Source organism: Balaenoptera borealis (assembly GCF_965194805.1).
Source record: "Balaenoptera borealis genome assembly, chromosome: 4".
In the NCBI taxonomy this organism is placed as follows: Eukaryota; Metazoa; Chordata; class Mammalia; order Artiodactyla; family Balaenopteridae; genus Balaenoptera; species Balaenoptera borealis.
Window position 1 is genome coordinate 82,036,237 of NC_138861.1, and position 27,055 is coordinate 82,063,291.

At 36.4% G+C, this 27,055-nt stretch overlaps 1 long non-coding RNA gene across 4 annotated transcripts in view; it reads right to left on the reverse strand.

The window, feature by feature from the left end:
• The window catches only part of LOC309628087, a 483,589-nt gene that overhangs the window by 434,625 nt on the left and 21,909 nt on the right, over nucleotides 1–27,055 (reverse strand). The window lies entirely within an intron of this gene.

The window sequence follows — 27,055 nt, forward strand, 5'->3', positions numbered from 1 at the left end:
CAATATTCATATATACTAGCAATAAACAACCTGAAATGAAATTAAGAAAATAATGCTATTTACAATAGCACCAAAAAGAATTAAACACTTAGAAGTAAATTTCACTAAAGAAGTGCAAAACTTGTGCATTGATACATACAAAACATTGTTGAAAGAAATAAAAGAATACCTAAGTAAATTTGTCTCTATTCCCTCATAGATAAAATGGAGACACTAATTGAATCTACCTCAGAGAGTTTGTGAATGTGTCATTAATAAAATAATGCCTGTAAAGCACTTGACATAGAATACACTCAATACATATTAGCTACCATAATGATACCACTAAGGGAAACACCAGACAAATGCAGGGTTATATAAGCTTATCTGACAGTCATTTTACTCTACGGACTTGATTGTCTAACGTAATATGTATGATTTACTCTGTGTAACACATGCTATATATCTATTTATGTCTCACTTCTTTTTCATATAATGAAAGTGATTACATTTCTTCTGAGATTTACTTTTAAATCTAATTGGCAAATATATATCATGCTTGTTTTAGAAATGCAGCAGGCTTTTTTTGTTTGTTTTCTTTTACTTTTTTTTTTGAAAAATGTTTGTAGTATGCCCTGCCCTAGAGAGGCGTTATCTTTCAGAAAATCACACAGACAACTAAAAGACATAACAACCCAATGTCAATAATATAACTGCATTGTGGATGTTTGAGGTTTTCTTGGATGGCCAAATGACAAAGAAAAATAAATTTACTAATCTGATTTTCAAGAGGGTAATCATATTTCACACTACAAAAGCAGTATCTTGCTACAGCAAAGCCATAATCAGTCATCATTTTCTTCACCTTTTTATGATGGTCTTTAAAACTCATAAACTCTAATCAAGTAATTTGGGGATTGCTTGGTTTACTTACTGTTAATTACAAGCAAGCCCTTTAATAATTTAAATGTTTCCTGATTTTAAAAAAAATCTGGCATTTAAATAGTAACATTGAAATGTCTGTACTTCTAGCCTTTTTGGAGTGTTTTGTATTTTCAAACACCATAAAATTACAAAGCATAAGTTGGGAAGATATTTGCAGTAAACATGATAAACGACAATCATATCTTCCTGAAGAATGTAGCATTCAGGCAAGAGAAGAATGACAAATGTAAACACGTGAGGAAATGTTCCCCTTAGAACCAAAGGTACAGTAAAGTAGAATAACACCACTTTGGCCTAACAATTTGACAAAGATTATAAAGATGTTAATATTTATTGTTCAATAGGATGCAATAAACTGGCTGGAAGAAATTTAAATTGGAATAAGCTTTACAGAGTACTTTGGCTACATATATCAAGAGCCTTAAAAGTTTTCATACCCTTTGATACAGCAATTCAACCTCTAGTAATTTATCCAAAGGAATAATTGGACCATAAGCACAAGGGATAATCATAGCAGATATCTGATAATTTAAATTGTTAAAATTTAAAATTTGTGGTAACCTAAATGTCCAAAATTTGGATACTAAAGTAAATTTAAAGGGGACTGTATTTGATGAAATGCCATGCAATCCAAAAATCACATTTTCCAAGACTAAATGATATGAGTAAATGTTCACACTTCAATTTTAAGTGAAAAAAGCAAAGAACAAAACAAAAACAAAGCTACATACATAGTTTGACCAGCTTTGTATAAGAATTCTCTCTCTTTCCCGAGTAATTTGGGTAGAAATAAATTGTCCTCAAAAGATTATATTTTAGGACTTCACTGGTGGTCCAGTAATTAAGACTCTGCGCTTCCAATGCAGGGGGCGTGGGTTTGATCCACAGTTGGGGAACTAGGATCCCGCATGCCACATGGCACGGCCAAAAAAATTTTTTTTTAAGATTATATTTTTAAATTAGCACAAACTGGATCAGAATATACATATGCAAAAGCCTCTGAAGGGGCAGAAGTGCGCCCATGCCACCAACTGCCACCCGGGAAGAAGGAAGCCCTCCTACCTTCTATCAGAAAGATGTGTCGTTTAGTTGAATATGTTGGTTAAAATGGAGGATTCAAAAATAGATGGATAGATGGACAGACTGACAGATGGACAGACAGATACTCTTGCACCAATCTTTTGATATATTACCAAAACCTAGTCCTTATATAGAGGCCTGCTAACGGTAATTTGGTGCCTTCTTTATGAATAAACCACATACTAAATAAAAGCTCCGTGGTTTCCAGTTATAGGTTTCTTTAAAACTAGAATACAACTTAGAGTCGGTTGTAAGTTGTATAAGTACAACATCTTTTTAAGTGTTTCTCATCCCTTTGTTTTCTAATAATTTACATTTGACTCACCCAATCCTAATTTGACAGCAATTTCTTTTTAGTGACTTCCATTATCATATATCATATATTTTTAGCCTTAAAAAAATACAGTAATGAGACTTCCTTGGTGGTCCAGTGGTTAAGGCTTCACCTTCCAATGCAGGGGGTGCGGGTTCGATCCCTGGTTGGGGAACTAAGATCCCACATGCCTCGTGGCCAAAAAAACATAAAACAGAAGCAATATTGTAACAAATTCAATAAAGACTTTAAAAATGGTCCACCTCAAAAAAATGTAAAAAAAAAATTATCTCTAAAAAAAAAAAATACAGTAACTCACTTTTTATCTATTTATGTTCCATTTACTTTACAGAAATTTCATTTTAATTTGAGTCACTGTATACCAAAAAATCTAAAATGTGTGGCGTGAGCTTAGTGGTCAGGTCGATGGATAGGAAGGTGAAATAAGAGGAAGGAATAATTACAATTCATTTAATACAGTGCTAAATAGTTGGGAGAAAGAAAAGCAAAACTAAACATATCTCCAAATAGCCAAGTAAACACCAAAAGCCACTGTGGAGCTGAAACTTAACACATGATTAATTCTGAAATATACGGATTATTAGCTACAATACCGAGATTCACAGTAAGAAACCTACAGATACAGATATCCTTTGCTAACAGTATTTATCATTAACTTATAAACAGTTGAAGTATCTCTTCCAAGTTCAGAGAAAAGAATATGGGATATAATTCAGGAAAATTGCTACTTTTTAGAACATGCTGTTTTGGTTTTCTGCATATAATTTCCAATATGGTCATAAATTTTCTCAATAGCATACATAGTGGGAATTAAAAAAACACCATGTGCCCTCTCTTTGTAGCCCCCTTACTGTTCGCCACAGGCTACCGACCTTTAATCTAGCTGTATATCAATGTAGTGAAAAGCCAAGAAGAGGAGGACAGAAGCAGATGGAAGGGACAGAATGGAATTGTCACAAAGAAGGCTGGCTGAACTTCTTCTACTGCTTTGTAGACCCCAAAAAGAACACTTGTCTGTTCTTGATTGATCAAGGTGGAAGAGCCCAATTTAAGCTAACTACATCATATACCAAATAGCTTCTCAACCCAGGTGCTCAAATGAGATATAAGTGTAACACCAGACATTGATGGGTATAAAATTTTTATAACAAAAATTTTTACAATGAAGATAAATTTATCATAGTTAAAATTGTGTTTTGGTGCTATTTGTGTGGCTTTTTTCATAAACATTGTTCGGACAAAATTCTCCATATGTCTCTCACATTTCTGTATGTCTTATGAGAAGAGTTACTGATAGATCTTTTACTGGGCTATCTTTGGAAGGATGTTTGGATAGCAAAGAGCCATGGAAGATAGATATACTGCCTCTGAAGCAGAGGGCAGACTTGCTTACTGTCCAGTATAATAAAGATAATATCTCCTTTTAGAGCAAAGATTGGACAGGTTTGCTTGCATCCGTTTTACAAAAGATTGAGGTTTACTAAGCTTGAGGTCCCTCAGCTGTGGTGCAAATGCACTACCTGCACAGCACCCACCTGGGCCCATGTCTGCATGGCTCCTGTGGGGCTTGGTGGGAGGTCGGGCAAGGGGTCAATGCAAATTAAGGCTCATGCCGTTTGCCACACATAGAGTAATAAAATCCTTTGTCTCTGACCCAAGAGTTTAATGTCTCCTACCAGTATCCATGAAACTGTAGCAGGCTAACATGTTAGCGTGCAAATAGGATAAAATTTCAGACCCTTCCAACTTCTTAATAAAGTTCTGAATTTAAAATTAATATTTTGGCAATATAACCTCATCTGCCTTTAAAGAGTGCTCTGTATCGGTAATACTTCCTAATATTGCCAGATGGGCAATGTAAATATATTGATTCACAAGTTTTCTAATTTTAGTGTAGTAGTTTCCCTGGAAAGTAAGCTTCAAAGATTATGGTTTCTTTTCTGAAACATGGCTAGTTGGACAGCCAAAAATAAGAATCCTGATGGAATTTTTCTCTATCACTTTCCAGTAAGAGACTTGGAGTTCCGAGTAATTGTATGTTCACGTTGACAGTTTTGTGAACTTTTAAATCTCCAGAATTCACAGAAAAAATTAGCAAAAAGAAGGGTAGTTTGGCCATCGGTATCAGTGTCAACTGCAAAGGGACTGTCACCTTACTCCTACTACTGGCAGCTCTGGTTTCTGATCCCAGTTCAGATCCCTGGCAAGATGTGTAGGGTTTGTTTTAAAAAGTACATTGTCCCAGTCAAGGCACACATGCACTGCTAAGGTTTAAAAGATCATTTGGTGACATTTTTAACTACGGTTTCTCATATTCCTTGAAGGAGTCAGCTGAAACTGGGGATATGAACATCAGGATTGGGAATGAAACTTGTGGGTTCCCTATCAGGGGCTTTCACAAATCCTTGCACTGCTTCACTGTGAGCCATAAACGTCTCACCTGGTTTCCTGCTACAGCATCCTAATTTATCTTCCTGATTTCACCATTGCCTTCCAGCAATCTAGTCTACAGCCAGTAGACTATACAGTTTATGCAATTTTAAACATAAACTGTACCATGAAACATTCTATAAACAAAATGATTATTTTGAGTACATGTTCTATAACTCTTAAATGGCTCTTAATCAATAAACCTATACAGTATGTTAAATCCATTCAGTTACTTTGGCATATATTTGGTGCACATACAAGAAAGGGATATTGCTCAAGGTTAAATATTCTGTGAGGATTTCACTCATAGAGTTTTTATTTACGGCTGAGGTGAGCATTTGTTTATACCTGCTTTCAAAACATTCCAAGGTGAAATCATTGTACCTCTGCTTTCTGATTAAAAATGAGTGAGCCTCAATCGCACATCCATCTAGATGCTGGGTCAAACCCCAGATTATATTTTAACTAGAATGTTGTTATTTCCCACAGGTAGCCTCTGGCCATCTCCATGCAGAGATAGAGGGTTTCTATTAAGACACGTGCTTTTATCGAGCTTCTCAACTTTGTCTTTTAGCCCTTTCAAAACATGAGTTTTGCACTTAACTCAGAAAAACTGCACTCCAAGTACTTGTCAAAGAGTATAACCACAAAATTACTGCTGATCAATAGCTATCACAAACTGAGTTGAACAAAACTATTTACGGATGATTGTCTGAAGAACAGGTGGTCCATTTATTTGTCTACTTTCAAGTATCTCCCTGGATTGGGTCTGATTGTCACAGAACTCTGAAACATTTGGCTTGCTCAAAACCTTATTGTGACAGAAATGCAATTTGGTGTTAGGCTATTATTCTATTTTAAAATAATTTTTTTAAAAATAATAAACTGTATTTCAGAAATAACGATAGCTTATTAAGTGTTGATTATTTGCCAGTCAATATTCTAAGAATCATGAGCATGAGATTTAATTTAATCCTCACAACACATTTGGGTGAACAACGATTGTTTTCCCTATTTTAACAATGAGGAAGCAGAGCCACAAAGAGATTGAGTAATTTGCTCAAGGTCACTCAGCTTGAAAATGGTGATATGAAAACTTGAGTGCAATTTTCAGAGCCCATTCCCTTAATCATGACAGAAATTACTACTTCTGTAATTACTTTCAGGAGATAGTTAGAAATATGTTTTATTACATTTATATGGTGCCTTCTCTATGAGGACCCACGGAAGGAATAGCTCCTTCATCTCAGTAAATAGAAATGTTATTCTCCTTTGGGGCCAGACAGTCTTCCTAATTTTCTAGACATTGTACATTTTATAAATGATAATTTATTCATTTTTGTATTGCTGCTTAAAAGTTTGAACCCATAGTAATTTATATTTGAGAAATTGACAATTTTATAAATACATGTGTTGAGTATTAGAGTCATCACATTTTCCTTTTGTCTATGATAAATATAAATATATTTATAAACATTATTATATTATAACATATTTATAAATATAAATATATGCATACATATATATTATATATATGTATATATATCTGTAATATATATATACTATATAGTGTATATATATATATAGAGAGAGAGAGAGAGAGGGAGAGAGAGAGAGAGAGTGTGTTAGATAAACCTAGATGACTTCTCAAAGACAATTAGCTAGTTGGTGATTGTCAGGGGATCTAAGTTGCTGGTCTCTAAGTGCTCTTTCTACTGTGTTATCCTATATTATTTCCTGATGGAGAAGGGGAAGACAAAAAAAAAAAAGACAGAAAGTTAAGACTAAGCATGCCTCCAAAGAGCTGAGTAAACAATTGTGGGTTATTACATGGTTAATTCTGAAAAATTAGGATCATTAACTGCAACTATCTAGACCGTGTGTGTGTGTGTGTGTATGTGTGCGTGTGTGAACATTTGTACAAAAGAAGGAAGGAAGGAAGGAAGGAAGGAAGGGAGAAAGAAATTTATTAAGTCATCTTTTAAATTTAAAAAAATTATATCTCTTCTTACCTCATTTTGTGGTTAAGATCAATCGAGATTTCACTTAAAAAATTGAATCATTTAATATCATGTTTGCCCAGTCCCTCTGCTAAAAGTATCTCTGTTATGCCTAGGTGACCAGAGTTCACTCTCTGTAAATCCACACTTCCTGTCATTGGAAAAGGACCAGGACTGAGCACCTGACACCAAGGTAGCCAATCCATCAGTTCGTACATGACTCATGGTCAGGGGAAATGATAAATTTTGTGAATCAGACTTGTCTCCCTCAGCCAGTGGAACAGGGAATATTGAGAGACTTACCTTGGTTAGCAGTGGATCTAAAAGTGAAACATACTTATCATGTGACTGTGTCAGGATATAGCAAGCTGTAAGTAGATGAAGAGTGAAGACTGGTGTTAGCAGGGGCTCCTGGGACTTTACTTTTTACCGAGTGATCATGAAGTCCAAGTGGAGTTGTATTGTTCAGTTCTGACCAAATATGGAAGTTACTTATCAGCTTTGTATATAGGTCCCCCCACACACACCTGCCTGGACCACATACAGGCAGCTGAGGAAAAGCAGAAATATGCAGCACAGAAAAGAGAGGTAGTCGGTCCAGAGAGAGAGAGAGGCAGGCAGAAAGGAAAGGCAGAAAATAGAGAGAGGCCAGTCCAGACTATTTCAATGCCTCACATTTTGCTGAGTGATTCTCCTTAAGTTCTCTGTAATAACTGGCATAACAAAGAAATAGAAAATTGTAATATCTTTCTGGAAAATTCTGATTTACCAGGTTTGGGAATGTACATTAAACTATTAACCTGTATTTGCAAATTATTGTGAATTAGTTTAGAGGATAATTATTTTTCCAATAACAAGAGGCTAATAGAATTAACTGATAGTTAATGGAGGCTTAACCAAGAGCAAAGTTCATCTCAGAGAAGCATGTGATTCCAAGGTAAGCTTCCCCAGCAGATCACCATACAGGCAGAAAAGTGCATAGTGGTACTGTGCATCTATCCAAGAGGCCTCAAGAGTAAGTAAGAAAAGAAGAGAGAATTCAAGATTTAAACATCATGAAAGAATTGGAACATGAGCTCCAGTGCCATCAGCTTCTTTCACCACTTGGTGTCTGCTTCTCTCTCTAGATATTCCTCTTGTATGATATTCCTGCAGACAAGCTTCACCTCCTTCACAATCCATGTGATAAAACAAACAACCAATAACCCATGGGTCTCCCATATTACAATCTTGGAAACAAGGATAAATTGATTCCAGTGTTCACCTACATTCCCAGCGAAGGAACTCAATGGCCCAAATGGGTCAAAGTCTCATCTCTGGTCCAACCAATGGTGACAATGGAAAATAAAATTGTGTAACAATAATATGGCAACTCTCACTGCAACCATTTGAATGGACGGGAAGAGGTTCCTAGAGGAGAGATTTTTAACCAATAACACAATAGCTAGGTAATGAAGGATACAGTGCAACTAGCAAATATAATTATAGTCAGATATATCCACTCGGTTGTCTTTATCTCCAAAGCAATTCAGGCAATCCTTTTCCTCACCCTATACTCACCATGATAAACTCTTTTGAGTTCATTTAAATGCTGTGTAATATATGGAGGCTGCTAATAATATTTGGAGGAATTGATTGCTCTTATTTTATGTTAATGGAAAAGTCAATGAGAAACTATTTTAGAAATAAGTTGGCAATATTTATCAAGAACAATTGTTATCATATGTTTCCTCTTTAAATCTTTATAAAGAAAAAAATAAGAAAAATTAAAGAATAAGAAAACAAAAATGAGAAAAAATAGAAAAATTTAAAAATAATAAATAAAATAATAATAAATGGGAAAAAAAGCTAAACAATGGTGAACATATCAGTATTATTGGCTCTTTTCCCCACTAACTTTCCATTGTCTCACAAGGAGGCTCAATAATTTCTCCTGTATGTCTCTTTCACATTCTTCTGCCCTTTCTCAGAAGTCTTGGTCTTACCTGAAGCTTTAATGTCTCACCCTGTACCTCAGGCTTCTGACATATATTTTTACAAAAACATTTACTCTCTAAAAAGGGATTTATAGTACCTTTCTTAATATTATTTGTGGCTACAAAAGACTGATAAAACTTAATTGTCAAATACTACAGAAACAGGCAGTCATGGCCATTAATGAGATTATTTTAAAACTAATGGGAACATAGAATAATTCTCATAAACAGATGCTGGGGTGAAATACTGGGGTGAATTCAAAACCGTATCTTTGAAGTGATTACAACTACTTATAAATGACTTAGGTGCACATGAACAATGAATATTGTAAAGGAACAAGGAAAAAAACAAAAAAAACTAATGAAAAATGGTTTAAGAGATGGATTTTTGAGTGAATGCATTTCTTTCAGAATTGTTGCTCTTATCATCATTTTCTTTGCATAATAAATACAGTTAAATGAAAAAAATGGTGGAAAAGGAGTTACAAACAAGGCAGAGTAAGTCATTTACCCAGAGCCTTGAGCCACCTTGGGTCGCTTAGATTGGGAGATCTTCAGTGGAGCCTCAGGTCTCTGACACTGGCCCCTCCTACCACACACCCAGCACATTTGCTGGACAGCTGCAAGGGAGGTTTTCATTACAAACTTTGATCATCTTCTGAAGGAACAGAAACTCTTCTAATCACCGCCAGCACATTCTCCCTTTTCTTTCTAATCCTAGAGAAATAATTCCTCTAGACATGCTGTTAGGTTTCTAAACATTTAGAAATGTTCCCTTGTCTACAGGAAATTTGAAGTCATGTACATTATGTAAGCTAAAAAGCACAAAACAATTGCTCAAAGTTCAAGTGAAGAGTAGTGAGAAACCACATTTCTCCAAAATCCCTATTAAATGGTAGTTCCCACATCTGCTCAACAGTTTTGCTGGGTTTAGTTTCCAGTTACTTCTATTTATTCTTTTAAAACCTTCAACAATTTGTGTCCCTTTGAATGTCTTTTTGTGACTTACCAAAGCACTATTTGGAAAAACGTATAACAATTTTCAGTAATTTATTCCCCCCAATTAGACACAGAATGATAGTGGTCAAATGCCTTGAATTAAGATTCCTGTTTGGTAATGCTTCCATGAAAACCTCCTTTCCATGCATTTATAGAAAGTAATTTCACCTCCTAAACTCCAGTTTAATACTTCTCCTTGAATATAAAAGCATATAACTTTACAAAAGCTAAACCAAAATGAGCCTTGTATACACTTGTATAACTAAAACATCAAAACCAGAATTTAAACTCTGCCTCCTTAAGATTATATCTGATTCAATCATTTGTCCCCATGATTTTGTTTTACTTTATTTTATTTTATCTTGCTTGATTTTTGCTGTTCCTCTTTCGACAGATAATGGAAAAAGGGAGGAAGGGAGGAGAAAGGACACAAGCCTGCACTTACTGAACAGAGAAACAGTACCAAAATAACTGGCTATTGTGTTCTTTGTAGTCAAAGGCCTTTTCCACCTCCACCAAAGGTGATTTAGTTTCAGACTGAGAACAATTTGTCTCTGTTTGCTTTAGAAAATTCTCTAGCTTTAAGTAAGAGGGGCTGCGGGGGACGGTGGACACTGTCTGTTCTGAATGTTCTTGGGCAAAATTACAGAGTTTAGGTTAAACGAACCTAGGGATACACCCAGCACTGTTCGGCATTTAGCATATTAAACAAAGAGAAAGGAAACACAGGTAATTTTATTATAGCTTCACATGCTTCTCCCTCTGTTTGCCAGTGGTTTTTCTAGTAGCTCTCAAGTTATTTTTAAACTCTAAAAAAATACCAAAGTACTGACACCTTTCCTGAGGACAGGTGAGCCTCTAATGTTTCATAATGTGCCAGTGAATTTACTTGGAACATAGTTTTTTGTTTGTTTTGGTTTTTTGAGTTTTTTTTGGTTTTTTCTTTGTTTGGTTGGTTTTGGTTTTTTTGGCCATGCAGCTTGTGGGATCTTAGTTCCCCAACCAGGGATCGAACCCGCACGCCCTGCAGTGGAAGCACAGAATCCTAACCACTGGACCACCAGGGAAGTCCCTGGAACATAGTTTCTAGTATAGACTGGTTGTGTTTTGTGATGCTAGGCCATAAAAGTATCCGTAGGAAAACTGATTTGAAAACATACATTCACCCCAATGTTCACTGCAGCACTATTTACAATAGCCAAGACATGGAAGCAACCTAAATGTCTATCAAACGAATGGATAAAGAAGATGTGGTAGAGAAATGCAAATCAAGACTATAATAAGGCATCACCTCACACCAGTCAGAATGGCCATCATCAAGAAGTCTATAAAAATAAATGCTGGAGAGGGTGTGGAGAAAAAGAAACCCTCCTACACTGTTGGTGGGAATGTAAATTGGTACAGCCACTATGGAGAACAGTACGGAGGTTCCTTAAAAAACTAAACATAGAGCTACTATATTATCCTGCAATCCCACTCCTGGGCATATATCTGAGAAAACCATTATTCGAAAAGATACATGCACCCCAGTGTTCATTGCAGCACAATTTACAACAGCCAAGACATGGAAGCAACCTAAATGTCCATCGACAGATGAGCAGATAAAGAAGATGTGGTGTATACACACACACACACACACACACACACTGGAATATTACTCAGCCATAAAAAATAATGAAATAATCCCATTTGCAGCAACATGGATGGACCTAGAGATTATCATACTAAGTGAAGTAAGCCAGAGAAAGACAAATATATATATCATTTATCTGTGGAATCTTAAAAAAAAATGATACAAATGAACTTATATACAAAAAGGAAATAGACCCACAGACATAGAAAACAAACTTATGGTTACCAAATAGGAAAGGGGGGTTAGGGATAAATTCAGAATTTGGGATTAACATATGAACACTACTATATATAAAATAGATAATCAACAAGGCTGTATAGCACAGGCAACTATACTCAATATTTTGTAATAACCTATAAGGGTAAAGAATCTGAAAAAGAATATATATATATATCTCTGAATCACTTTGCTATACACCTGAAACTAACACAACATTGTAAATCAACTATATTTCAATAAAAAACCAAATACACAAAAAAGAAAAACCTACGAAAGTAACTATAAATACAATACTTAAAATTTAAAGAAAAAGAAATGCTAACAGATGAGTACATATCTATCTATTAAAAGAGAAAATTTAAAGTTCAAACGAATTTATGAATCATTAATAAAAAGACCTTTATTGGACAAACTTGGACAACTTAGTAAGTGTACTAATAAAATTAAATGGCAGTTTTTGTGTAACTTGTTTATTTATATCTGGAAAATTATAACTTGATTTTGAAACAGTACTCCTGTAAGAACTGTAAGAATTTTTAAGACATGGTAACATTTAATAGCCAGAGAAAGTTATGGAATTGCAGTTATTATAAAGTTGTGATATATTTTGAGAAAAAAAGATTATATATATATAAAATGGAATATTACTCAACCATAAAAAGAATGAAATAATGTCATTTACAGCAACATGGATGGGCCTAGAGATTATCATACTAAGTGAAGTAAGTTACACAGAGAAAGACAAATTTCGTATGATATTACTTACATGTGGAAACTGAAAGAATGATACAAGTGAACTTATTTACAAAACAAAGATAGGCTCACAGACATAGAAAACAAATTCATAGTTACCAAAGAGGGGAGAGAGGGAGGGATAAATTAGGAATTTGGGATTAATGGATATACAAAATAGATAAACAACAGGGACCTATTGTACAGTACGGAACTATATTCAACAGCTATGATATCTTGCAATAACCTAAGGGTAAGCTGGGACGAGGTGAGAGATTAGCATTGACATAAATAGATAGCTAGTGGGAAGCAGCTGAATAGCACAGGGAGATCACCTCAGTGCTTTGTGAACACCTAGAGGGGTGGGATAGGGAGGGTGGGAGGGAGACGCAAGAGGAAGGGTATATGGGGATATATGTATATGTATAGCTGATTCATTTTGTTATACAGCAGAAACTAACACAACATTGTAAAGCAGTTATATCCCAATAAAGATGTTAAAAAAAAGGATAAACTATATCTTGCAATAACCTATAAAAGAATCTGAAAAAGAATACACATATATGTATATATACATATACACATATGTATGTATGTATAACTGAATCACTTTGCTGTATACCTGAAATATTGTAAGACAACTACACTTCAATTTTTAAAAAAATGTCCATAACACAGTCAAATCTCCATTTCTTGGATAACGGAAGCCTTCAGTAGTTGAGGTAGTTAGTCTACAGCTATGCTTCTTTCATAGACATTAATATTGTAACCCTTTATATGTTGTCTTCTGCCTGGGCAACTACCCATCTCTGAAGCAATCTCTGTGACAAGAGGCACCAAATTACCATGATAGGTTAAAACAATTCTGGAGGGCGTAAAAATATGAATACCCCATACTCCTCTCCCCAGACTGCATGGCTAGTACGTAATGTTCTAGGAAATGAGCTGGGAAAACAACCATAATATGTAATAAATTTTCAATAATTGAATGTATAAAACAACATGTATCACTAAATAAATAATTGTATTTATCTGGGCAATATTTAGCCAATTTATTTTTGAAGATATTTTGGTTTTGAAAATTCTAAACAGACTGTTTCTTTTTTAATTGAGGTAAAATATACAAACATAAAATTTACCATTTTAACCATTTCAGGCATAAAATTAAATGGGATTAAGTACATTCACAATGTTGTATAACCATCACACTATCCATTTACAGAACTTTGTACTTTGTACCCATTTCACAGAAACTCCCCATTTTCCCCTTCTGCCAGCCTCTGGTAACCTCTGTTAGACTTTCTGCCTCTGTGAATTTGCCTATTCTATGCAACTCATATAAGTGGAATAATACAATATTTTTTAAAATCTAGCTTATTTCAAATTGTATGATGTTTTCCAGGTTTGTCCATTCCATTCCTTTATCAGAATTCCATTCCTTTCTAGGCTGAATCATATTCCATTGTATGTATATATCACATTTTGTTTAATCATTTGATGATGGATATTTGGATTGTTTTCACTTTTTGGTTACTGTGAATAATGTTTGCTATGAACATTGGTGGACATGTATCTGTTTTGGTTCCTGCTTGCAATTCTTTTGGGTATGTACATAGAAGTGGAGTTGCTGGATTACATAATAATTTTTGAGGAACAGCCATTTTGTTTTCCATAGTGGCTGCACCACTTTACATTCTTATCAGCAATGTACAAGAGTCTCAGTTGTGGTTTACTTTTTAAATCTCTCCCTCTCTCTCTCTCTCTCTCTTTCTCTCTCTCTCTCTCTCTCTCACACACACACACACACACACACTTTCTTTGCCAAGCATTTTTGAACATATGTTATCAGCAAAATGCCAGGTGAGTCAAGAAAAAACAGGCATTGTCAAACATTCTTTGAACAACAACAACAAAATAAGTCCTAATAATACTAAGCAAAGGCTGGCTATTCTGAAATTAAAATTTCATGTTAATTGATTTGTATAAAAGAATGTATTGCTTATCTGTCTAAATTATTTGCGTTTATGGGGTTTCTTTGTTTTATTCTTGTACATATTATTTTTGGATCCTCAGAATTTATAAAAAATTAAGAGTATATCAATAAACATTAATAAGTATGCTTTAATGAACAGAATGCAAACATTGTAACCTATTTTAGTTACAATATGCAACAATACTGGGAGAGACCAAAAACAATATAGTTGTTGTAGCTACAACTATTTTTAAATGTTTACTATGTGGTAAAAACTGGGGTAAGTGCTTAACAGACATTATCTGTAAATTAGATCCTATGATGCCCATGCTAGGAATAAAGAAACTGAGCCTCAAAGGTGCTGTGGGAATTTGCTCAAGGTAAAAGAGTAAGTATGTGGCAGAGCAAAGATTGGTCTTACAAGTTCACTATGGAAAATACCACATTTATTTTGACAGTGTTTGGTAATGCTTAAATACATAATGCTTATTATGAGAGGAAATATTAAATAATTTTCAAGTTTCACCCTAACTCCTGGCAGTAACTGACGGTGCCCAAATGCTTCCACACATAGTTCAGAACAGTCAGAATAGAGTTATAGTGCTATTATTTATCAATTTAGAATGTTATTATCATTTACTTCTGGGAAATCATGTATCTCCCCAGAATATTGTTTATCTATATTTGTTTACTACATGAAAGTTTAATTCTTTCCACTTATGACTATAAAAGCCAGCAGAATTGGAACTAGAAGTGTTAAGCAATTTTAGGAATTTTGGAAAGTTTAGCAAAAATCTATCTTAAAAATTTTTCTGCATATAATGAAACCTTCCTTTGGTTTCACATTTTACTTGGAGTAAATTCCCAAATCCATTACCTATAATCCATGACATCTCTTGGGCCTTATGACCACCACTACTGGCTCACTCACTCTCTTCCAGTTTTACTGGACTCCGTTGTTGCTTTAACACACCAAGCAAACTTCACCTCAGGACACCTGCACTTGCTAATTTCTGCTCAGAATCCTCTTTTTCCTGGTATCTACACGGCTCATTCCTTAGTTACCTTCTGGTATTGATCAAATGTCACCTTCTTGACAACCACCTATAAAACAGCACCACCTAACCCCCCATCTCCACCAGTCACCCTATCTTTACCTTCCTTTATTCTTCTATTACAATTGTTTATTCATCTTTGAAACTGTTGTTCAACAGTCATACCCGGCTGCTGGAAGCACTACGGGCAGGGTGTACAATACCTGTTCAGGGCAGTTCTTGGATAATTTCTCCTATTACCTTATTCCCCCTAACCCCAGGTGATTTATATTGTTTGACAGTTATCACTCTTCCTTGGGGTGGTAGACTTACCAGTTCCCAGTTGGTGTTTCCCCTCAGCACTGGTTTGATTACTTTAAACTGGAGGTGGAATTCTCCAGTAGAGGTTGGCAGAGTTTGACCTTGTAGGATGTCAAGGCCCACTACGCTCTCTGGCATTGGAGAGATAAAAACCTTGTATTCCCATGGGGGAAAACACTCAACTTGCAACATCGAAGGAACCTTACTGACCGTAACCGTTTGTCCTCCATAACCATTGATGGCACTGAGGGGGCCAGGAAAATTCTGAGGGTTACACGGATTAGAGTACATTTGGCTCCAGTATCAACCAGAGCCTTTTGTTTATTGCTGGGGGACACTGAATAGTGAGCTCAACATGGGGCCCCAATCATTCCCAATGGCCCTCACCTGGAGGCGACCTTGGCCTGCATCCTATACCCAGGGCATGGGAAGCACTCATCCCATGATGCCTCTGCTGGGGTCTGTGGAGCACTAGGGGTAGTTGGGGCAGGTCTGAACTGTTGTTCAGGTTTTAAGGCATTCCACAGGCCAAAAACACAGTGTTGGGTTGCTGGTCTGTCTTTTCAGGTGGGGGCCCTGCAGCAATGAGGTCAAACCACATTTGCTCCCAGTTACCTTTACCAGACACTTTACAGCCAACTGGGATAGCCTTTTGGCTTCTCAAGCTCCCTCTCTGTTTTGGGTCTTTCCCACAGTCCATACCTGTTCCCAGTATTTGTCAGTTTCCCCCAGATCAGCAATGGACTGTCCGACATCATAAACGTCTTGTCCTATGGCTCCTATGGCTAGGCCAGCATGAATATCAGGTCCCATACCAGGTGCTGAGGAGAACTGGAGTATCTTGGCTTTCATTCCTGCAGTGAATGTGGCCCAATCAGGGTCTTCAAAGACAAGGGTGTAGATGGCCTGTCTCATTCCTACCTCCCTAAAAATCTGCTCCTCCTCCATAGGTTTCCAGGCCCTCATTGGGCCAAGCCTCCCTGCAGGATAAAATAATCCAATCTATAAGGAAGTGAGTCCCTTAAACCTCCTGACTACCACACAGGTGCTGCTGGTGGGCATCATGTGTGGTGGTGTTGCTCATTTTCTCTGCCTCCTTCCTGGTTAGAGAAATGCCATGGCCCCCAATTCCCATAGCCATACTAGCTATGCCTAGATACGGTCCCTGGCCTTTTGTTGGAACTTGGCCGCCATATCAATAAGCTCAGTGGATGCATACTCTTTCATCGTGAACATTTCCTGAACTGGGGCCTGCCCTGCTGGCTGAGTTGCTATTGCAGTGTTTCTGCTTTCCTCTATATTAGGGGTCAGACAACATGGGGTGCTTCTTCCATTTCACTGTCAATCTCCATAACATCCTCCTCTTCACTCTCATCACTTTCCCAGGGATTCCACCTCTTAGTGTCTCAATCAGGTTTTGTTACAAGTGCTTGGACCTTAATCTGTGGCACCTTGTGCCCTCCTTAGCTTTGCAAAACATCTCACTAAGGTCTCCAACTTATTATCCTGCTTTCCCACCTTGTCTGCCAGCCCTGAAGCTAGCAGAGCAGTGGACAACCATACAACCTTCTCTAACCTCAGCTCTTTTTTTTAACTTTCTAACTCATGCTTCGGCCTCTAGTTGAGCATCAGTGTCTAGCTGACCTGCCCACAGTGGAGGCCAGCCCACTGCACAGCCATTTGTCTCCTTTCTTTTCAGTTCCTCAGTTTTCGGGGCATCCTAGTACTCGCTCTGCAGTCCACAAGCATCTAGCATACAGGCCAGCCCTCCCCCACTTAGAGGTCAATGGCCACCCCCCCGATTTCTACTATGGATGCCTCTTTCCCAAGACTCATTTCTTCAGTCCCCTGGCTGGCTCACCAATTGTTGGTTTGCAACCTCAGGAGTTCCCATGGTGAAATTTGAAACTGGCCCCTGTACAGGGAAGGTAAAGAAAGACCCCAGAAAGAGGCAGATCGCTCCAGATTGGCAGGTGGCAGTTTTGATAAGCAAGAGAATTTACATACAAGGCTTGTCCTGGGCAACCTCAAGATGAGTAGAGCTCAGCACATGCCCACAAGCATCTTAAGCGTTTATATAGAGGCCTTGATGGGGTTCAGTCATGTATTCAGTCCAGATGGTCTCAACAACACATTACTCTCTCAGGGTTGCATCCCTAAAGCAGCTCCTAGTATGGGTGAGCTGAGCATACATTCCAAGGACAGGGGAGGGGTTAAGCCTCCAATTGCCTGGATCCAGCTCACAGGTTAACCATCAGTCACATCCTCTCGATGACCTCATTAACAATACATATAATTATTTGATATTATATTTTAATGTTTTAATGTTTATTATTCATGTCATTCCATTTGAATGAGAGACTTAATTTTGTTCACTTATGTATTCTCGTTACTTAGAAATAACTGACTTTCAAAAAATATTTGTTTTTTGAAGAAGGACAGAAAGAAGGAAGTAGGGATGGAGGATGGATAAAAACTATTTCATTGATATCCAGAGAAAGCAAAATATAGTATCCTTAAATCTGGCAATTAGTGGTGCTAACAGATTTTACTGAAGGATTAGATATTTGAATCCAGACTGCTGTCATTTATTTAGGTTTATAAAGTATCATTTAATATTTTCCAGCAAAACTGAGTTTGAAAGATTATTTGAATGAGCAGGAAAGACCATGCAATGGAAGACAAATTAGCAGCATGGGGGAAGTAAAACAACAGAAAGCAACAGGAGAGGCACATCAGGTGGCCAGAAGTATTTTCAAGAGTCCTGCTACCTTCACCCAACCTCATCATGACAGTGGCAGTATTGAAGGATTTTTTTCAAAGCCTCCCCTAGAGCATTAACTATGAACTCCTAACTGGAGGGCCTCTCCAGAAATAGATGGTACCCTAGATTACTGATTTAAATATTCATAGTGGATACAATTTACCAGGCACAAGATAAGGCATAAGCCTTAGTTCTGGATACATAAGAGAGCCCTCCCCTATCCCATTTCCACCACAATGATGCTAAGCTCCATGCGAGGAAATTGTGCTAGGTGAGAGCCATCAGTGTTAACAGTAGAAGTTCACAACTCACCTATAAAAGACTGTGAAACGTAAGTCACTGTTTGGTGTGTCCTACAACAGTGTAAAGAATCTTTAGCTTGTCTTCAAAATAAGAAATAATTTTTCAAAAGAAAGGCTACAAGCACAACTTTTTGAGTGGCCACATTCAAAATATTGTCCCCTAACCATTCTAATTAAGCCAAGCCTATGGCTGCAGACCAAGAACAAGATGGAACAAGCCTTTGCAGATGGAGCTTCAACTCAGCAGCAGCTCATGCTGAAGTCTGAAGCTCCAGCTTCCTCCCTCTTTCTGAAGAGAACCTTCACTCCTCTTAATGTGCTCAGATATCTGTGCAGGATGCCTTGTTACCATTACTCAATGCACGGTCACACAAGCAGACAAAAAGGACGATGTTGTGAAGTTTAGTCTCAAAGATACTCAGAATTCTTCCAGGTGTGCTTTATTTATACTAAAAGTTTTGCTATTTTACCAAACTTAAATCTAAAAGATGCCTAGAATTAATTTTTGTGTATGGTGTAAAGAAGGAGTTAAATCCAATTTTTTCCATATGGATATACAAAAATTTTCCATATGGATAACCACAAGTTCCATGATGCCATCTTCTCTCAAGTCCTACATTACTTATGGACATTGTAAACCTATTTCACAGTAGACAATATTTTCTCTGTATTCAGCAGTGTAGCCAAACTAATGACATCATGTTTATCTCTAATTTTCTACGGACAGTTAGATAAAGATGAGCTGCAGAAACTCATGATGCTCCCATAGATAAGGGCTATTTGGTAGGAAGCCTATCGTCTGGTTTGATTATTCTATACAGATACTGTTACATCTTAGAACAAGGTCTACAATGGTCTGGTTAACTTCTGCTGGACAGGAGAAATTATCACATGTGTAGAACACAGAATTCCAAGTTTTCACAAGCTATGGCAAGAACCAGTTGGATGTGCTAAAACATGGCTTCCAAAGGGATTTTGACAGAAAGGAATGTGTAGGTACTTCAGGCAAACAGTAGGTATCAAGAGCTGTGTTAGGTTTGTTGACAGAGTAAGGGAAAACAAAATCCAGAGGCTAACAATCCTGAAAATCTATGTACATATTTGAAATCAAGAATATCTTAGCAGATAACTGGCCTTCAACCAGCTGGAGTTCAGGACCATGACTAGATCCTATGAAATAGTTTGTGGGGTGAGGGGATGTTTAACTTTCACTGCTCTTCAAGTTACCTTCTCTGGGCTCCCCACCTCTACTTCTACCCCACTTTAACTCAGGCTGAGACAAAGCCTCCTTCTCTGTACTTCCATGATTCTCTATGGATTCCTTGTCGTAACTCAGCACACCTTATAGTATTAGCTGTTTGTTTCCCCCTCCCCACAGATCACCACTGTAAGCACACACTACACTAGATTATGAGGGCCTTGAGGACATGGCCTATATCGTTTATCTCTGTATCCCAAAGAGCAACACAGTGCTTGGCATGTTAGATACTAGGTCATTATTTTCAGATGGATGGTGTCTTAGTCAGCTAAGGCTCCCATAGCAAAACACCACAGAAGACTGAGTGGCTTAAACAACAGAACTTAATTTTCTCATGGTTCTAGAGGCTGGACATCCAAAATCAAAGTGTCAGTAGGTTTGTTTTCTTCCCAGGCCTCTCTCCTTGGTTTGAAAATGGTCAACTTTCTCGCTTTGTCCACACACGGTCTGTCCTCTGTAAATGAACGTCCCTCGTGTCTCTATGTGTGTCCAAACTTCTCTTCCTAGAAAGACACCAGTCAAGTTGGGTTAGAGCCTACACTAATGGCCTCATTTAAATTAATCATCACTTTAAAGGCTCTATCTAAATACAGTTACATTCTGAGTTACTGGGGGTTAAGGTTTCAACATAAGAATCTTGTGGGGACACAATTCAGCCCATAATAGATGGCATTGTAAGACAATCTACTAGTCCAGAGCCTCAAACACGAGAAAACATGTCAGAACAGAATTCTGTGAACTGAACTTAGTGTAAAAGAGAATCTGGATCTTCAGAAAGTAAACATTTGGAGACTGAAGATCTGGATTCAATTCATGGTTAGCTTACAAACTGCACAAATCACTTGGATAAATCACTTACTCCTTCTGGATCTTGATTTCCAGAAGTCCAAAATTAGGTAGGTAATACTACTTGCTTTATTTCGCAGGGTTGTTATGAAAAAAAATTTAACGTGTAAAATTCTTTTTAGAGTGTGCTACAAACACTAGGTATTCTTGTTATCATTGATCAGAGGCACAGGATCAGGGGACACCTGGCACAGAACTAGTCCTGGAGACTGAAACAGCACCAAGCCTGAAAATGAAGGGTACGCAGTTCATTGAGAGTGAAGCTTTCTTGGCTGCAAGTTGGGAAAGAAAAAGAATCCAGCAGCTCTTGGGCCAGGACTTTTTACTCTTTTGGATCAATCAGCACCAAGTGAATAATTGAAAAAAATAGGCATTGATAAAATAATAATTCTTTAAGCAAAACTGATAAAAAGCACTTAACCTGACCTAAAAAGCTATAAACTTTCCAGGGTATCAGTTCCCCCTTCACATCACTGAAAAAGAAAATCTTCTAGTGATAGTCACTTCATTCTGCTGTACCACAAAAAAAAAAAATAGTATTTTTGTTTTGCTATCTTGAAATTTGTCTACCATGGAGATGAAAGAGTAAAACTAGTTTCATCCCCTTTCATCTGAAAACTTTAAAATCTGACAGATAGTGACAAGGGCTCTTAGAAAGATAGATAGGACCAGAAGGGAGTATTGAAATAATGCAGAGCCTTCTACCTTAATTTTACAAAGGGAAAAGCTGGGCATAAGAGACTGGATCAGATTCCTGGCCAGTGAAAAATAGAGCCAGAGTAGAACCTAGCTCTCCTGCCTGAGTCCTTTGTCCTTTTCCCAGCCCCGTGTCTCCTCCATCATTCCCTGGGGACTGGGAAAGCATCCAGCCCGTAATTGCCTCAAATTGGTAAAGCATTTTTAAGTCTCCTGAAATACATACATGGCTATTTTGAACATAATTACTATTTAGTTATCTCTGAATGAAATCTCTAGAAAAATCATTGGCTCTGTGGAATCACTTAATTTACAAAGGATGGTATTTTAGTCCCTAGGAACTTTCGTCTAAATTTAGACTTTTCCTGCAGGAATGTTTCTTTAAACTGTAAACCACACACTACAGTTATCCAGTTACATCACTTCATCAAGAAACTGGTTTTTCAAAATATAGATAAATAGCGACCCCCAGGGGTAAAACTTGTTAGTATCTGCAAACTGAAGAACTGAAATAAAATGAGACTGCTCAGGAAAATGTTTTGACTGATAGTAGAATATTAGTTTCAAGTAAATATACCTTTACTAAAATAAAATGAAAGAAACTGGATGATTCTCACCTGCATTTCCATGAAATCTCTCATGAAAATTAGAAAGTTATTGTCTAACTGTGCACAATTAAATACACACTGTTGTTTAATTCTAATTGTAGTGACACATTTTTCACTTTCAGTATATTCTGAAAATCAATTAATTTGAAAATTGATTTAAAAGCTGTAACTATAAACATAAACTAAAGTTGTTCTTTTTTTAAATAGTTGGCCTTAAACTACATTTTCATGTTAGTGCTACTTCAGCAAAATCCAGACAGAACACAATCCAATGTCTAGGCTTACAGATTGACAGTATGTGTTTAGTGACTAAGAGATCAGTGGTGAGTGAAATGATTATTCTTTGCTAAATAAACATTGCCACTGCAGAGAACATAAGCTGAGGCTATAAAGACTCCCCAAATCCTTAAATATTATAATGCACATAATTTACTTCATAATATATCATAACTAAATGTAAAAATTTGGTGTATTTTCATACCCTTATCGATTTTACAAAACAGCTCTCAATGTTTCCACTAATAAACCTATAAAACCTAATTCTTCCTGGAGCACTCACTGAAATAATTTCAGGGTCCTTATTTTCACATTTCTACATAAAACACATGGTGGACTTGTTCATGACATCAGCCAAGCCACCACAGATTTGACTGCTTGCTCTTAATTTAGTCCAAGCTTCTATTTTCTAATAAGTCACTTTGTATCTTCTCATTATTTCCATCACCAGCAATAACACTTCATTTCATTCTCAGGTTCACTTTCAACAGAATATAAATTCATTAAATTTGTGTGTGTGTGTGTGTATGTGTGCTCGCACACACATAATTTACAAATATCAAGGATCTTCTGCATTCTATGAAAATTTCTTTGAATTATTGCTAGGCTTTAAAATACACATCAAAAACTGCACATTTACAGATAGATAGTCTCTCTGAAAATCACACCGTACATGCAATCAACAAGTATGAACTCTCATTTAGGGTAACTGAGGTATCAACACACTTTGTAAGGGAACTCTAGGTAATATATACATAAACTGATCTAGAGAAAAGACAAAGCAAGCTATGGCATCAATTGAAATTGAATGCTTAAAATTTTTGCTGTGATGTCTGTAAAACATAGGAAAATGCATTCTGACTTTGATAGTGATTTGTTTACTCTCTTTAGTTCATAAGGACTTCTCAACTGTCCAAGTTATTTTGCTCCATGCAGGAAGGAATAAATCATTTGCATTTAAGGACCTATTTACAAATTAACTGAATTTCATTTTGGAAAATCTGGCAAACAGCTACTTGGAGTTTTTAGTTCTTTGACTTCTGTTTCCAACTAAATGGTTTATGCTTTGAGCTAATAATCATCAGGGTCACTTAGCTTCCCTAGGATGTTAGCATAACAAAAGGATGAATAAAATACATTGATAGCTTATTTAACTCTAATATTCAGAATAAATTATCTTTTTATGTTCTAATTTCTCCTATAGGACCAATATCCAATAAACGAGTCACTGAATCCTAAAACTGGCAAATAGAACCAGAATATACAAATGTGTTACTCTCCCATTTAATCTGAGACTATAACTACTACATACTATTAAAGTGTGTATATTAAATGCTTGTAAAGGTGACATTATATTGACTATAACTTTTTAATTCAGGAGCATTTCTATGCTTAGCAATAACTAAACTCTATATTAATAAGCTGGAGGTCCTGAAACATTCATTAATTATCATGTTTATTAGTTTTCTGTTAGCTAGGTAATACAAATAGTAGTAACATGAGTGGCAATGGTGGTAATGGCAGCAACAGCAGCATATATTTATTGAGCACTATGTGCTCATCATTTTTCTAATGTCTTTATATTAATTACCTTGTCTAACACAATCCTATGAGGTAAAGATGAGAAAAATATGCTTATCGAGGTTATAGGCCATGGTCACATAGGTGTTAAGTGGTAGAAATTACAAGATGGTCATAAAGGTATGTGGTAAAGGTCATGAGACCAAGTCACATAAATGGTAGAGATTATATGTCCAATGTCTATAATAAATAAATGACAGAGGTTAATTATTCAAGGTCAGATGGGTGGTAAGTGGTAGAAATTATGTATTCAAGGTCACATCCGTGGTAAGCAGTAAAGATTAGGTAGTCCAGGTCAGATGGCTGATAAGTGGTAAAGGCTGTATGTCCAAGGTCACATAGGTGGTAAGTGATTAATTGCTCTCCAGTCTCCCTACCCTCACTAGGAAACTGAGGGCTTCGGTCTGGGTGATTGAGAAGGACACTGCTTGTTATCCAAAATTCATTTTTCATTTTCTACATAGTAAGAGAGCTATAGCTGGCATGAGTGCCTACCCAGGACCTTATTTCCCAGTTCCTCTTGTAGCCAGGTGTGGCTTAGTGACTGAGCTCTCACCAATGGAACGTCAGCAGAAGTGACATTTACCCCTTCCCAACCTGGCCTATAAAATCTTGCACTGAGCTCCTGTATTCAAGTTCTCTTCCACAAACTAGAATAAGGAAGTGCCTGAAACCAGCTTCACTCAAGCTGGTAAAGACAATGCCCGAGGGAATCATTAAAAACAAAGTAGAAGGAAGCTGGTACTCTGAAAGATTGCCCAGAGCACAGCTGTAGGCTAACCTAGAATGCTCATCTCAGACTACAGCATGAGGGAAAAAGGAAACTTATTTTCTTTGAGCCACTAAACTACTGTTAGTTCTATTTATTACAGCACCCAAGTCTTACTTTAACTAATACAATGAATTTTCAGATGCCTTAAAGTTCTGAAACTCTTAGGTTTTAATCAGAAAAAAAAATGAAAAGATAAATATTATGCTCATAAATTTAAAAACAAACAGAAATTATGGTTCAATAAAACTAGAATGCCTAGCCCTAGGCTTCTTTTACTAAGATGATTTATAATGCATATCACTTCTGATATTTACTTCCCTAGATTCTAATCACTTTGTCTTCATATCTTTATATCATGGCATTGCTAAATACAACCTTAACATCCTCTATCATAGTCCCTTAGACTTTTAATCCATACCATAATGTTAAGTCAAAACTGTAATAAAGAGATCATGCTATTTTGCTATGGATAAGAAATGGTGCCAGATCAATTTTCTAGCATTGGAAAAACTTTATGCTCAGAATCCATGACTAAACTGAAAAAGATTTTCTTTCTGTTATACCAATCACCTGAATTTTAATGAATATAAAAGAGGGCAAAACGCTGTGAGAATAAATCAATTCATTCTTCACCAGTAAGCAGTATTTGGAATAATTTATAGTATGAAAAATATGTTTGATATTTTCTTGTTGAAAATAGTTCTGTGGAAATTATTCTAGGTTTGGCAAGATAAGAGCAAGTTTCCCAGCATGTCCCACATTGGATGATAGTTGCAGTTCCATCATTAAATCCACAAGTGTTTGAAGGATCCATTAAGTGCGCCCATGGATCAGGGTGTCACAAAAATGTGTAAAACATAAAGCTGGAGGACTCACACTTCCTGATTTCAAAACTTATGAAAAAGCTACCATAATCAAAAGAGTGTGGTACCGGCATAAAGACAGACATGTAAACCAATGGAAAAGATAGAAATCCCAGAAATAAACCCTTGCCTATACAATCAAATGATTTTCAACTGGAGAGCCAAGACCATTCAATGGGGAAAGGACAGTCTGTCTCTTCAACAAATGGTGCTGAGGTAACTAGATATCCACATGCAAAAGAATGAAGTTAGACCTTTATCTAACACCATACACAAAAAATAATTCAAAATGTACCTATACATAAGACCTCAAATTATAAAACTCTTAGAAGAAAACATAGGGCAAAAGATTCATAGCACTGGGTTTGGCAATGATTTCTTGGATATGACACCAAAGGCACAGGCAACCAAAGAAAAAAGAGACAAACTGAACTTGATGAAAAATTTAAAATTTTGTGGATCAAAAGACACTATGAACAGAGTAAAAAGGCAACCCACAGAGTGAGAGAAAATATTTGAAAATCATATATCTGATAAGGGATTAAAATCCAGAATAGACAGAGAACTCCTAAAACTCAATAATAAAAAAAAAACATTCAAAACTGGGCAAGGGACTTCTGTAGATATTTCTCCAAAGATATATAAATGACTAATAAGCACATGTAAATATGTTCCACATCACTAAACATTAGGTAAATGCAAATCAAAATTACAGTGAAATTTCACCCCATATATATCACAATGAGACATCACTTCACATCCATTAGGATGACAAATAAATAAATAAATAAACAAACAAATAAATAAATAACCAACAGTGTTGGTGAGGATGTAGAGAAATTGGAATCCTTTTGCACTGTTGGTGGGAATGTAAAATGGTACAGCTGTTGTGGAAAACAGTATGGCAGTTTCACAAAAAGTTAGAAATAGAATTACCATAGGATCCAGCAATTCCACTTCTAGATATCTAACCAAAAGAATTAAAAGCAGAGTCTCAAAGAGATGTTTATGAACCCACGTTCATAGCAACATTATTTACAAGAGCTGAATCTTAGAAGTAACCCAAGTGTCTATTGATGGATGAATGGATAAGCAAAATGTGTTATATACATACAGTGATTTATGATTCAGCCTTATAAAGGAAGGAAATTCTGATATATGCTACAACAGGGATGAACCCTGAGGACATTAAGCCAAGTCAAATAAGCCAATCACAAAAAGACAAATACTATATGACTCCACTTATATGAAGTTCTTATAATAGAGACTGAAAGTAGAATGATGGTTTCCAGTTGTTGGGGGAGAAGCTACGGGGAGTTACTGTATAACTGATACAGAGTTCCAACTTTCTCCATTGAAGTATTACATGAAGTTTGGTTTGCAAACAGTGATTCTACTGAGTGCATTTTTAATCATTGGAAATCACAAACTTGGC